The 12,546-nt window shown below is 43.8% G+C and overlaps 1 protein-coding gene across 3 annotated transcripts in view; it reads right to left on the bottom strand.

Moving 5' to 3' along the window:
* ACO1 (aconitase 1) overlaps positions 1 to 7,904 on the bottom strand; it is a 45,009-nt gene extending 37,105 nt beyond the window's left edge. The window contains exon 1 of one of the 3 annotated variants that reach the window (XM_075136937.1): positions 7,811 to 7,904. The gene's annotated coding sequence lies outside the window, so the exon portion shown is untranslated. Of the gene's footprint in view, positions 1 to 7,157; positions 7,320 to 7,647; positions 7,667 to 7,810 lie in introns of those variants that run through there. The other 2 variants (XM_075136940.1, XM_075136938.1) reach the window with 2 other exon arrangements.
* Between the last annotated feature and the right edge of the window lie 4,642 nt (positions 7,905 to 12,546).

The raw sequence follows: 12,546 nt of genomic DNA, 5'->3' as shown, positions 1-12,546 counted from the left end.
AGCTCTAGGACTGTCAGTTGACTGAAATCCATGAGAATGGTTCAACTGGAGAGTAAAAAAAAAAAAAAAAAAAAAAAAGCAGAATCTTGTTACTGGAACCTTCTCAAAGGGTTGTATGACTTCTATAAAGCGTACCAGACAAACAATAGCTTTATTTTAGCCCTTCCTGTGCCTACTAATACAATTCTGTGAACACTGATAATTTGGCTCATACTAATGCTGATCATCTTTAAATCTACACTCACTATCAATATTGTTTTCCACCCATCTTGTTACATCAATGCAGCTGCTTAGTACTGTGCCACCTAGCTCCATCTCTTATCAGAGTATGCCTCGAATTCACCCACAGACTGCACATCAGCTCATCACAGAAAGTCTGATTTCCGGCTTCTCTCTCCCCCCAGAGAAGCAAAAGTGCAGAAGGATTCTAACCATGAATACTAGGAGGGGCAAATTTATTTGGACGAGGTCATAACTTTACAAATATAAAAAAAGGAAGCTGTTTTTTTGCATGCAACATTTGCCCATCAGAGTAGAGAATGACCCTTGGCTATAACAGCTGTTCCATACTGTCTGTATCCCTAGATATGGCACAGGAGGGTTCAAATTTCTCTGGCAACACAAGTTTTACATTGTATTGAGTGGCTCAGCGCACTCAGCTTTTACCATGAGAGCTCAGATGTTTACTAGCAACAAAAGGTCAGTGCAAAAATGCCTACTAGCTGTACTGTGTGTGTGGATCTCTACGGCAGCCTGAAGACCACACCAGCTGATCATTACATAGGAAGTATGCACAAGCCCAAAGGGACAGAAGGAAAAAGGTGTCTGTCCCCTCCTCTTTACTTGTCTTCTCTTAAAAGTTAACGAACTAAATCAAATACACTCAAAGCATATTAAAGACTCATGCTGATCTTCACAAAAAGGATTAAAGTATGTAACTTAAAATCACCTTTTTTTTTAAAAAAAAGAACATTCACAGGAGATTTAAACATATGTTGCGTGTGTTGATTTCAAATCTTAAGCTGATATAACTTTTCTGAGTATCAAACATAAACACAGTACTAGTCACATCACAACAGGACTCAGTTCAGTAATTGAGGTATTATTTAAAGCATGTTCTTGATTGTGTGTCCTGGACTCTACTTCAGACCCCTTTAAAAGCAGCAGTGTGACTTGGAACAATTTCAACAAGCTGAAATTTTACTGAAAATTGAGAAAGCATCCTGATATATCCTCTAGTTTTGCACTTGCAGAAATTATCTCATGCAGACGGTAGAGAGGGAAAAGGTGTGCTGTTTAGCCTCCCACTATACCTAGAAGAGAATCTGAAGACACCAGAGCTGTTCTAGACATCACTTTAACATATTATTCTACTCTTTTTAGAGCTGCAGGAAAGCCTGAAGGTGAAAATGTTGGGTTTAGCCTGATTAGCTGTATTCAATCTCTTTCACACCACTAAAAAAAATTATTTTTTTAAAACATAACTGCTCTCGTCTTTATTTGTTGTACAAGATCTATTGTTTGGGGGTTTTTTTAGGGATCTCAGGGGAGCCCACTCATCTCTCACTACCCATGGTAAGAAAAAACCATAGCACGTGGAGTACTTTTCTGCTAAAATACATGCTGATAGTAAATCATGCTCTTTCTGTAGTATATGACATGAGTGTTGACAAAAGACTCCTGATTAGTCATAATCACATTTATTACAGTTATTTATTACAATTATTTATTGCCTGAGGACAAACCAAGGACACCTTGGTTTGACCTGCAGAAAGGAAAAAAAGAAAAAAAGCCTCTGGATGAGACAACTTCTCTCTAAGCTTCAGGCCATAAAGTAGGAACAGAACAGGCACAGTCATTCAGCATTTTAGTACAGACATATTAATCTCACTCAGGGAAAGGGAACAAGTCTCCACTACTGCCTCTTCTACTCCATCTTTGGTTTCTTAGTTGTTGTCTTTCAAATTCTGCAAGGGATGTTATGTTATTAACAGGAAGAGTTCATTTTATGCATCTATTCATAAAACTGAACACCTAATAGCTTGACTAAAACAGATTTCAAGTAGCAAAAGCTTTTTCCTGGAGAGGGGGTAAATTCTCAGCCACCACTGGGAAGCACACAATCAGCAAAGGAGCAATTTAATTTGAAGACTCTACTAGATGCTAGAAACGCTAGAAAAGGTTACATGCAGCCAAAGCAAAGATGGTATTTTATCACCCGTCAAGAAAAGGGGGAAGGCTCAGACTTGCTGGTATTTGCAGGAAATCTGTAAAGAAACTTCCAGCTGAAAACTCGGAAAAGGAGAGGAGAGCTGGCAGGACTGCTATGATAAAAGCCCTTGCCTGGGGATAAGGCAGAGGACATAGGGAACGCTCATGGCCTTGCTTGGAAAATACAGCATTTTCCACGCATGCTGAATCTGATCTTACCAGCTTCCATTGCTATTATCATTCCTCCTACTACTCCCCCAAGTTATTTCCCTTAATTTTGTCCACTCAACTGACTGACATTGTTTGTGTATGTATGCGTGTATATGTACTTAGCTGCTAAGTATGTGACAAGCACCTCTAAATAACAAAAGCAAGTAACTAAAAAAAAAATCTACGGGGAGCTGCAGCAGAGCAGCAGGCTACTGAGTTGTAAATCCATCAAGACAATATTAAGCATGCATCTTCTGACATTAATAAGAAGTATATATAGCTGAACAGCACTTCTTAAACTGAGTGCTATTGCTCAGTTCCCCAACAGAAAACTGAGCAAACTCTGCAACTTACATAGTTCTTCGCATGGCTTCACATTCTACTCAGCAATGGGCCTTAATTAAAAATGTTGATGACTATTTCCAGTTTACCTAAATTATAGATTGCTTAGCCATGAACAAAGATCTCTTAGCAGGTCCAGCATGTAGGAACTTCTGTCCTATTGGAATTGCAGCATGCTCTGCGTATGCCCATCTTGCTTGAAAAGCAAGCAAGGAAGGAAAATATTCATGTTAAGCATTTGCCAGAAGTCTGCATTTTTGATATGGAAAGACATATTTCCAATATTAGTCAGATGTCTGCAGTAGTAAAACTTTGGTAAGTAAATCCACCATAACTCAAGTCAGTTTAGAAAAAAAAATAATGCACATATTTGTGTGGTAGAAAAAAATTTTAGTTTAAATATCCAAGTTGCCTAAGAAAAATGTTTGTAACCCTGGAAAAAAAAAAAAACAAATACAACACAACAACAAAAAACCCACACACACACACAAAAAAAACCTGGCCAAAACCCACAAATGCCCCCAGCATTTGGATAGAGTTCCACACCACTATTACAACAAGCAGAGTCATGTTTTATAATGTAACTAGCTATAATTACTTTTGGATGCACACAGAATAGATGAGTAGAACTACAATTAACATATTGTAACCTGTATTGCAATAAACACAGGTTTCTTGTTTTGATTAAGAGAAGCTCTTACTATTTAACACTTACTCTACCTGTGACAGATAAGGCCACTATATAAGACATATACAGTGCTGCACTGCTGTAAGCAGTGACGAGATTTCAGTACTAACAGAGATTTGAGAAAGAATCTTTGTGTTTCTCCGTTACACAGAGAAGTCCATCGTTACATATAGATCCTTAAAGAGAAATCCACTAACAATTTGATGACTGAGCAACTATTCTGCTGGTATAAACTACACCATTATTGCATGCTAGAAGAAAATGCCATAATACATAAAAGAGGTTTTTTTAAACGCTCTCTAAGCAAAGTTTCAGGGAGCCCCTTTCAACTTCAATGCCCAAGAGGAACTCTGTACTGGAACACAAACAGGTCTCTGGATTGCAGACTTTACTGCCTTCTCCTGATGCCTAAAACTTTGACTGCAATCCTAAAATATTTATTTATTCAGAGCCATAATGAGCTACCAGTGCACTGGGCAGGTTACTAAGTGCATATTCCTATAACCTATGTATTTCATAGGCTGTCATAAGTATTCTGACCATTTCATTTCATTAGCAGCGCTGTATTGCACATATAGAAACTGAAGATTTAGTTCAGAGATCAAGCTTGAGAAATCAAATCTTTAGGTCTTAAAGTAACTCCAACTCCAAGCGAGCTGGAAGTTTAGATGCGTGCCCAGCTCCAAGATGTGGATATTAAACTCCCTCAAGTCATCCCTCCGGTAAGCCAAATGCTACCTCCTCCCTCATTTCAACACAGTTAGTTCACCTACTGCTTAAGGGACAGTCAAAACACTTCTCTTGTATACATCTCACCAGCTTTTGGTGACCCAGACAAGCACAAGTATCTATTATCTTCAGACAGCCTCTGGAACACAATCTAACCTTACATTTAACAAAATCCAGATCCTAATTAAGCAAGCGTAGGGGAATGCTGTGTCAGCAGACTGACCACTGAGTGTCCTAGTTAAAAAGTGGAGATGAATTTTCTTTTTGCTGCAGGAAAATGAGCAGTATTATGCCTGAGAATACAGGGAAGCTTATTTGGACACTACAGAACACAGAAAAACGAAGCCTTGAATTTTTTTTTTTCCCCTGAAGAGCAGCTCTGAACTTTAACCTACTTTTCCTACCTCTGCACAAACTTGCTGCTCATTTCCCTTATGTTAGCAGTCTTAGACTGTTTATTAACAAATATGCAGCATGGACCAGTTTTAACAAAGAACCAGCTTTCAGTGCTAGTAAAAAAAAAAAAAATCCAGTGTAACACGCAGAAACACATTCCCACTGATAAGTTAACAGGGAAGCGCTGCAAGAAGTCTGGAATAGAAAGAGTCCCGTAAAGTGTGTAAAAAGGTTTGGTCTGAAATTTGGTTTCAATTTCAGCAGGCAGGATTAAAAGACACCTCAGTATTGGTCTGTTTGTTTCAAAAGGCTCATGTGAAGGGGGGGGAAGGAACGCTGCAGAGGTGCATGGGAAGGGAAAACAAAATGGGAGTATTGTGAATCAGCCCTCTACTCACACCATTACCATTGTACCAGCTCTGTAAACTGCTGTCTCTGCACCCCTAAAACTCCTTTTGTGCAACTTACCAGCTGAACTGTTTCAGAGCTATCAAAGATACGTAGGTGGAAGGAGTCCTTTCAGGATGAAGAACTGATGAGAGGATTACTACTGTTGTGAAATAAATCTGGCATCGTGGGGGAAAAGTCCTAACTTTTCATGCCATTTCAAGACAAATCCTGAATTTGTGCTCTGGAAATAATGAAAGATAACTTTCTCACAACAAAAATTGCTGCCTACAATCTCAGCAGCTATTCAGCTGTTCATGTAGATGAATCCAGCTTTCAAACTGGCTTTAGTCTGTAAGCGGAACAAGTACATATCTGATAAGACTTCATCAATTCCAACTGTTACCAGAGTTTACTAGCCAAGCTCCCTGGGGAGGCAAATGAAGTTTCCACAAAACATTTTTAATTCAAGTGGCTTTTTCAGAACAGTTTTCCACAAAAAGGCGGGGGGGAAGGGGGGGAACACCAAAAAAACCCCAACCAAAACTAAAGAACCTTTTTCACAAGCTTCTCGAGTCCTGATCCTAGAATTATGGGACGTGCCAATTCCTGCAAGGAAGTGCCAAACACCTAGAGGCAATCTTCTGAACCAACCACTCCCTAAGGCAGCACTGAAGGCAAGAACCATGAAAAATTCTTACCTCCTATTCACACAAACAGAGCAGACTGGAAATTAAGACTCCTCTCTACTTTTTCTCTGTTTCAAAAGAAGGAGAGGGACCACTCTTCATATCATTCCAGTGACCTTAAGTGGATCGTTACTCCAGGGAGGGAGAAAATTTCCAGCTATTGTGTGGTGAAATCCTACAGTGAGAGTCTATGTTGGAAAACACTAGCAAAGAGATTTGCTGCTATTCTTACTATTTAAATATTAATAATATTTCTTCTATGTTTTCTGCAATTATTGTTTCAGCTCTTCCACCATTACTATAAAAACTTCACTGAATAATATCAAAGTGAAAGTGCATTACCCTCTGGCTAAAGGGAACCAGTGAGAAAGAAAGGTGCCAAATTACAAATATGATAAGACAAAAAATGCAGTTTGAAAGCCCTACAGTCTTCAGTTCAGCAGTAGTCTGCATGATATACTCTGCAAAGCACAGCTAAGTGATCAGACCTCTTCATACACCGAAAGTCTCTCCAGGAATTTCCTTTATCTTACAAAGTCCAGGATGAGTAAAGTTCCGAATAACTCCTCACACACACCCCACATAGATCCTGGAGGGCGCAAGAGTCAGCTGCACTTCCTACTCTATGCACATTAAATTCCTCTTACTTTCTTTGAAGAAGTAACAATCCCCAGAAGTTTATTAGGACATTCTGATGGAGCACAATTGCTTTTAAGCAAAGCAATACTAAATAAACATTCCAGTGTTAATATTTCTCTAGGGTGGTCTTCCTTTACTTCGGTATTATGCATTGATAATGAGCCAGTCTGAACAATAGCAACAGCACTGAGTGCTCAGAGATATTCATTCAATTCCAAGTGTTTGGAGAGACAATCCTCTGTTTTAGACCAAGCCTCCTGCTGATCCTAAAGAATACTGAAGTCCAGACAGCTCTGTCTTTTCCCCCATCCCTCACCCCTACGCTAGCTTTAGAGGTGGAAACCAAATACCAAAGTACAACCTCCAGTTAAAAAATAAGAGGGAACTGTGGTGGTGTCATGAAAGATGGCAACGCACTGAACAGACACACAGGGACTAATCCAAACATATACTTAATCCAGATTCTGAAATCGGACATCTCCACAGCCACAGTCCTCAGCCAGGTTAGACTACAAGGCAAATACCTGCATCTGTGCTACAGCCTCCATGACTGTTATTGTTACAGAGCCCGTGCACCTGCTGTCTGTGCCATGAATGCAAAACAAATAATTTTGTCACCCAAAACAAAAAACCAAAATTATTAAAACCTGTCACTTTACCTTAATATAGGCTTCACCTTCTAATGCTTTTCTTCCATCCCTTCTCTGTCTTACCTAAAACCTTGCAGTTTTATTGCTTTTTTGCAACACAGCAGGATTACTGTGTGCTTGATATGTACACCTATATGCACTACCCTCTACTATTTAGAAATACCAATAGACAGGGCTGGAGTTGTTCCAGCAGGAAAATTAATGAAAACGCTTTACCTAGATAAGGATAGGGCAGCACAACTTCTCTTCCATTCCCGCTCTTCTCCTCTAGCTAAAGCTATTCTTCTTTCTCAGCTCGGCAAACGCTGACTCCTGTGCCCGGTGCGAGCGGGTTCAAAGCCGGGTCTCGCAGAGACCAAACCTCAGCCGCCGGAGCCCGGCCAGCCGCTCCGCTCCCCGCCCCCTTGCAGCGCGGCGGGGGGGCCGCGCAGCGGGCTGCTGATCGGAGGCGGTGTCACGCAGCCGCCCGCAGGTCTGCCTTGCGAGAGCCGCTTTCCCGCCGCAGCACTGAGCCGCTCCAACACCCCCTCCAACCCCCACCCCGGGAGCCCGGGCCGGCCGGCCCCGCCGCCGCCGGGAGACGGCAGGATCCCCCATCCCGCCGCCGGCCCGGCCCGGCCTGGCCTGCCTTGCCGCCGATCCCCGGCCTCCGCCGGGGCCCGCACCCGCCTCAGCTCTCCCTCGAGGGACGCCCCTCAACCCCCACCTTCCCCTGCGGCCGGCAGGGCCCGGCGCCGCCGGGAAAGTGAGCACCCCGGCAGGGGAAGCGGCTTCAAGGCGCCCGAGCCGCCGCCACTAGGAAGGAGGAAGGGAAGGAAGCAAGGAAGGAAGCAGGGCGGCGGCGGCGCCCCGCTGGGGCCCGTACTCACCGGGGAGCGAGGAGGAACACGCCGCCGTTGGCCGTTAGGGGCCGCCGGACGCAGGGAGGAAAGGGGTGGGGGCGGGCTGGCTCCGCCCCGCCGCCCTCAAGGCCGGCCGCGGCGGCGTGGCGGCCGGCCGCCTAAGCGGGGAGGCGGGAAGCGAGCGAGCGAGCGAGGGAGGGCAGGCAGCCCGCCCGCCCGCCGGCCCGCCCGCCGGCCCGCCGGCGGGGGCATGTAGTGGGCCGGGCCGGGCTTCCTCTTCCTGCCCGCAGGCCTGGCTCGGGCTCACCGGTCACGGAGCCGCTGCGTTTCTCGGGCGGCGCCTCTCCCCGGGGGGGAAGGGGCGAGGGAGTTGTGCTCTGTATGTTGGGGTGGCCCCCGAGGTCAGGGCGTGGGCAGGGTGGTGGCACCGAGGCCGGGTCAGGTCAGGGCCGCGCCATGGCAGAGACTGGCACAGTGAAACAGGCAGCGGGGCGCGGGCCGCGGCGTGTTTTGTACGTGCCGTGAGTGCTCCGGCCGCTCCCTGCCTGCGCGCTTGCTCGGGCCTGGGTTGGGGGTCCGAGAGTCCCGTCACTGAGGCCGGGACCTGGAAGTGGTGGTCGACGGGTCTCGCTCGGTTACCGCCTGACTGCTGCAGCGCGACAGGAGAGGGACCTCAGGTTGTCTCTCAGGGCCTTGGGGAGAGCTCACTGGCCTGGCTGTCATCAAAAACAGCCTGTTACTTATAAACTGGTCAAGATCAATATCGTGACGCCAATATTGAAGAACAATGTCAGAGTACGGGGCGTCCTAGAGGACCCAATATCACCCCCACAGCCGAGTGCTACAGGGTGTGTTTCAGTGTCCAGCATGGCCACAATAGAACAGCATATGGTTTGGGCCTGAATGAAGTGAGTTAAAAAGCACCTAATTCTAGGAAAATCATCAGATAAATAGGAAAGGGGGCGTTAAAGTTACACAGGAGTTGTGTGGAAAGAGTGTAGATGTGTCTTATAGGTCTGAAGAAGGTCTTGGAGACCTGGAGAGTGGCTAGGAGACTTGCGAACCACCGAGACTCAGAGCTGGAGGAAGAGAAGATCAGTAATGTTTTGTTTTTTCCCTGAAGAAAGCTCAGGCTAAGAGCAAACAGGGCTACTTGCTGGCTTTGCTGCAGAGGAGCGGGTCTCGGATGAGCAAGCTGATGCAAAGAGTGAAAATGGAAGTGCCTTGCTCTGCTCAGAAAGAAGGATGAAACCTAGAAAATGCCCAAGATGGCTCTTCTCATTGTTTGCGGGTTGGATTCCTGCACACCAACCTGTGCTGGCAGATCCTCCTGCCTACACACTGTCTAGCTGGAACTTGCAGACCAGGGAAAATCAGTGGTAGGATCTCAGGGTCTAGCAAAGAAGATACGTTGTGTAGGGTTTTTTTTAACTAAATATTGAAATTCTGGCTTTGGCATACCTGCTCTTGATTTTACCTGTACAGTTAAGAGTTCTAGGGCCCCTCTCTAGTTAAACCTATTATTCTCTGACTTGATACCGCTAAATGTCCTGTCATCTACAAAATACAGTACTTTTGAGTTATCATTCAAAATCTTTTCCAGGTTGGCCTGTTTTCAGCATAAATGTATCGTGGAGTAATTCACATGCAGTAAGTTCTCTTTTTAGAATTAAATGAGTTTTTGGAACATATGATTTGCTTTAACAGATGGTTAACTTGGACATGAAACTGGACATTCATTCTTAATATTCTTTTCAAACCTTTGGCCAGAGAGGTTCACAAGACTGAGTTTTTCAGGACGAAGTCATATTTGTAGTTCGGCAGCGGAAGGAGAAGGCCCATGTTTTCTTCAGGACACCACAAAATAGTAGATGACTCTGGTGGTATGATAAACCAGAGAATTTCTAAAACCTCTTAGTGCTTTTCTTAGAGTTTTAGATGTTTCATTAATTGATAGAATTTTTTATTTTTGTATATGTTTAGTTAATAGTAATAAAAGTATTTCAGTATGTTCCTCTTGGTGAGATAAAGTCCTGCAATAACTCTTTGGGTCACTTCCTTTTAAAAAAAAGGATTGTGATTTTTTTGTTGTTGTTGTTTCTAACAGAACAGACTTCCAAGGCCCTTATGCGTCACTGAGTTTTGAATCATGAATAAAATCCTTCATACCTAGATACCAAAGTAATTGCTGCAAAATCTGATTGACCTAAAACCTCTTGGGCAAAGAGCAAAGACTGGCGAAATAGCAGGTCAGCAACAGAAATGGGAAATCCATCCATCAGCTCTGACGTCTCCCAGTAAGCATCTGCGAGGTTTGTATTTTCTGTTCTCCCAACCTTGGGGGGCCTCCTGAGGTGGGAGAGCAGATTACCACAGAAAGAAAGTCAGCACTGCTGCAGCATCTGCTGGTTATATGTAAGGACACAGAGGCCACAATGGGATTGGAAGATGGGCTGTTCATTCAAGGGTTTATTGTAATGCTGTCTGAAGGTTATCGCAGGCTGGCACTTGCAGCATGAGTATTTGAGGCTCAGCAGGGCTGAGGTTACAATAAAGTGGCTTATTTAGCAGATTATTAAAGTTTGTGGGTTTGTCTCTCTCCCAAGACTGCTAGGAGGTGAGTACTACATTAGATCCATTGTTTGTAAAGAAGATGTTTACTGAAATGGGTTCTTGGTTTTAAGATCAGATTGCAAGGACGTCCAACAGTTTTCTTGAGCAATCATGCGTTGTGCTGAATCAGGGTTAAAGGAAATGACTTTCAGTTCTTCCACCAAAGATGGATGCAAATGGGAGTAACAATGCCTTTCATGTTGCAGTCATGAGCGTCCCAGTGCTTCTGACTTCCTGTTTTTTAGAGTTTTCCATTAAATTACTTCACAGCAGATGAGGAACTGTGTGCAGTCTTGGTCCTTTCTGTCTTACTGGGGAAATCCATTTGCAAGAGGCTTGGTCTAACCTCAGATTCCTTCTAGAGTGTTCTTTGAGGTTATTTACCAAGCAGTGTCCTAGAAGTCCAGGGGGTCTATCATGTCTGTTCAATTCCTAGCTGACTTCACAGTCACGCCTCGAAACGTATTTCACTCATTCTGATCCTATCAAGAAGTTACAAATACTTGGGATTCCCAAGGGGCAGCTTTCAGCTCATTACAGCCAGTAAAGCCTTAGCATACAGCAGTTAGTAGACTGCTGTGTTATGGTAATCCTACATGAAGTCTCAGCAGATCACTGAGGTTGCAGCAGTCACACGATTGCTGCAATCTGTCTCAAACTGGGCTAGGACTCTGATGAGGGGGGAGATAATAAACTAGAGCTGTCAGCCTAGAGGACCGAGAGCTATTTGCCATTTGAAGTAGTTATCCCAAAGAAGTGTCCCTCAGGAGCACAATCTGCATGTGTCCTCCTGCTTTTCCTGGCTATCTGCAGTATAATGAAATCACCTGATGAGGTTTGCTTTGGAGTGCTGTGTCCCCACAAGCAGCACCTAAGGGTACATCATATAAGACACTATGTTCTGCAGAGCATGATATGAATTAATATTTTCAGATTAATTCAGCACTCAGTAAAAGTGTTTCAGTCCAGGAAGCCATCTGCGAATGAGTTTGGGAACTGGTGGGGTGGTAGCTTGCAGGTTATGGCCTACAGCTTCTCCTGAGTACAGGAAAATGAATTTGTTTAGCAGCTCACAAAGGAGTTCATGCTCAGATTTCATCGTCAGTCATATACACCCAACTGTTTTAAGCTGTTAGAATTGTCACTGTGCAACAGTAGTACAAGTCTGAAAAAAGAGAATCTAGCGTCTCAGAAGAATGGTTAGAAATACCAAAGTGGGTTCTGGTTATTTAAGTAAGTGAGGGCCTGCTGCTTCTCTACCTTTAATGAGATGATTGTGCATCCTCTAAAGGAAATTCTGTGGTTAGCATATTTTAATAAATATGTTATAATTTGCTTCTGATCTTAGCACTGATTTACTTAAATGTCTTTCTGTAAATGAGTCTTCAATTCATGTAATTGCAGTAATGCTTATTGAACTTCGTAGTTTAGCTTCAGTATCAACACAAAGGTTTAAGTTCTGCCATCTACTGGTTAAACGGGGTTTAGCGGAGGGTTGGTGTCATTCACTACCAGTAAGAGAGCATTGACTTGGGAGTTCAGGTGCTGATTTTGCTCCCGAGTCGAAATTCACACAGATGTACTGTCAAGGAACCATACAGTTCTCTTGCAGCACTTGTTTGACTTCGCCACATGAACTGAAGGAAAGGGAGCTGAGAAGGGGATTATGTGCCCAAAATCAAACCATAAATTGAGAATGAGACAAGTAAAACTGCTGTCACTTGAGTGTCAGCACTGTGCCTTCAGCACGAGACTACATAACACTTTTGCAGAATTTCTTCAGAAGTGGATAATCTCCAATCAGCTTATAGTTGCTATACTGAGCATCAGAAAGAAAAACTGTGTGCACCATAGAAGTGGGAGTTCCTGTCCCTGTTGAGAGTAATGATATAACTTGCAGTAAATGCAGAAGTCTCTGCTGGCCACCAGTGTATTTCCCTGCATAGCTGGAATGGTGTAAAGGACTTTAACCTGGACTAGATTTTTGGGCATGCTAACCCCAAAACAACCGATATTCAAAATATTCTTTAAACTGTTGGTGTATATGCAATGTACAATACCCTTGCACAGAGTTAGACTGGATCTGTGCTGTTCATAGTTTGTATTGCAGTTGCTCTAACACCCCCTACTGAGCTCAGGACTGTGACAGA

This window comes from Calonectris borealis, chromosome Z, assembly GCF_964195595.1.
Source record: "Calonectris borealis chromosome Z, bCalBor7.hap1.2, whole genome shotgun sequence".
In the NCBI taxonomy this organism is placed as follows: Eukaryota; Metazoa; Chordata; class Aves; order Procellariiformes; family Procellariidae; genus Calonectris; species Calonectris borealis.
Note: the sequence above shows the minus strand (reverse complement) of the source record. Positions and strands in the feature narration are given on the sequence as shown.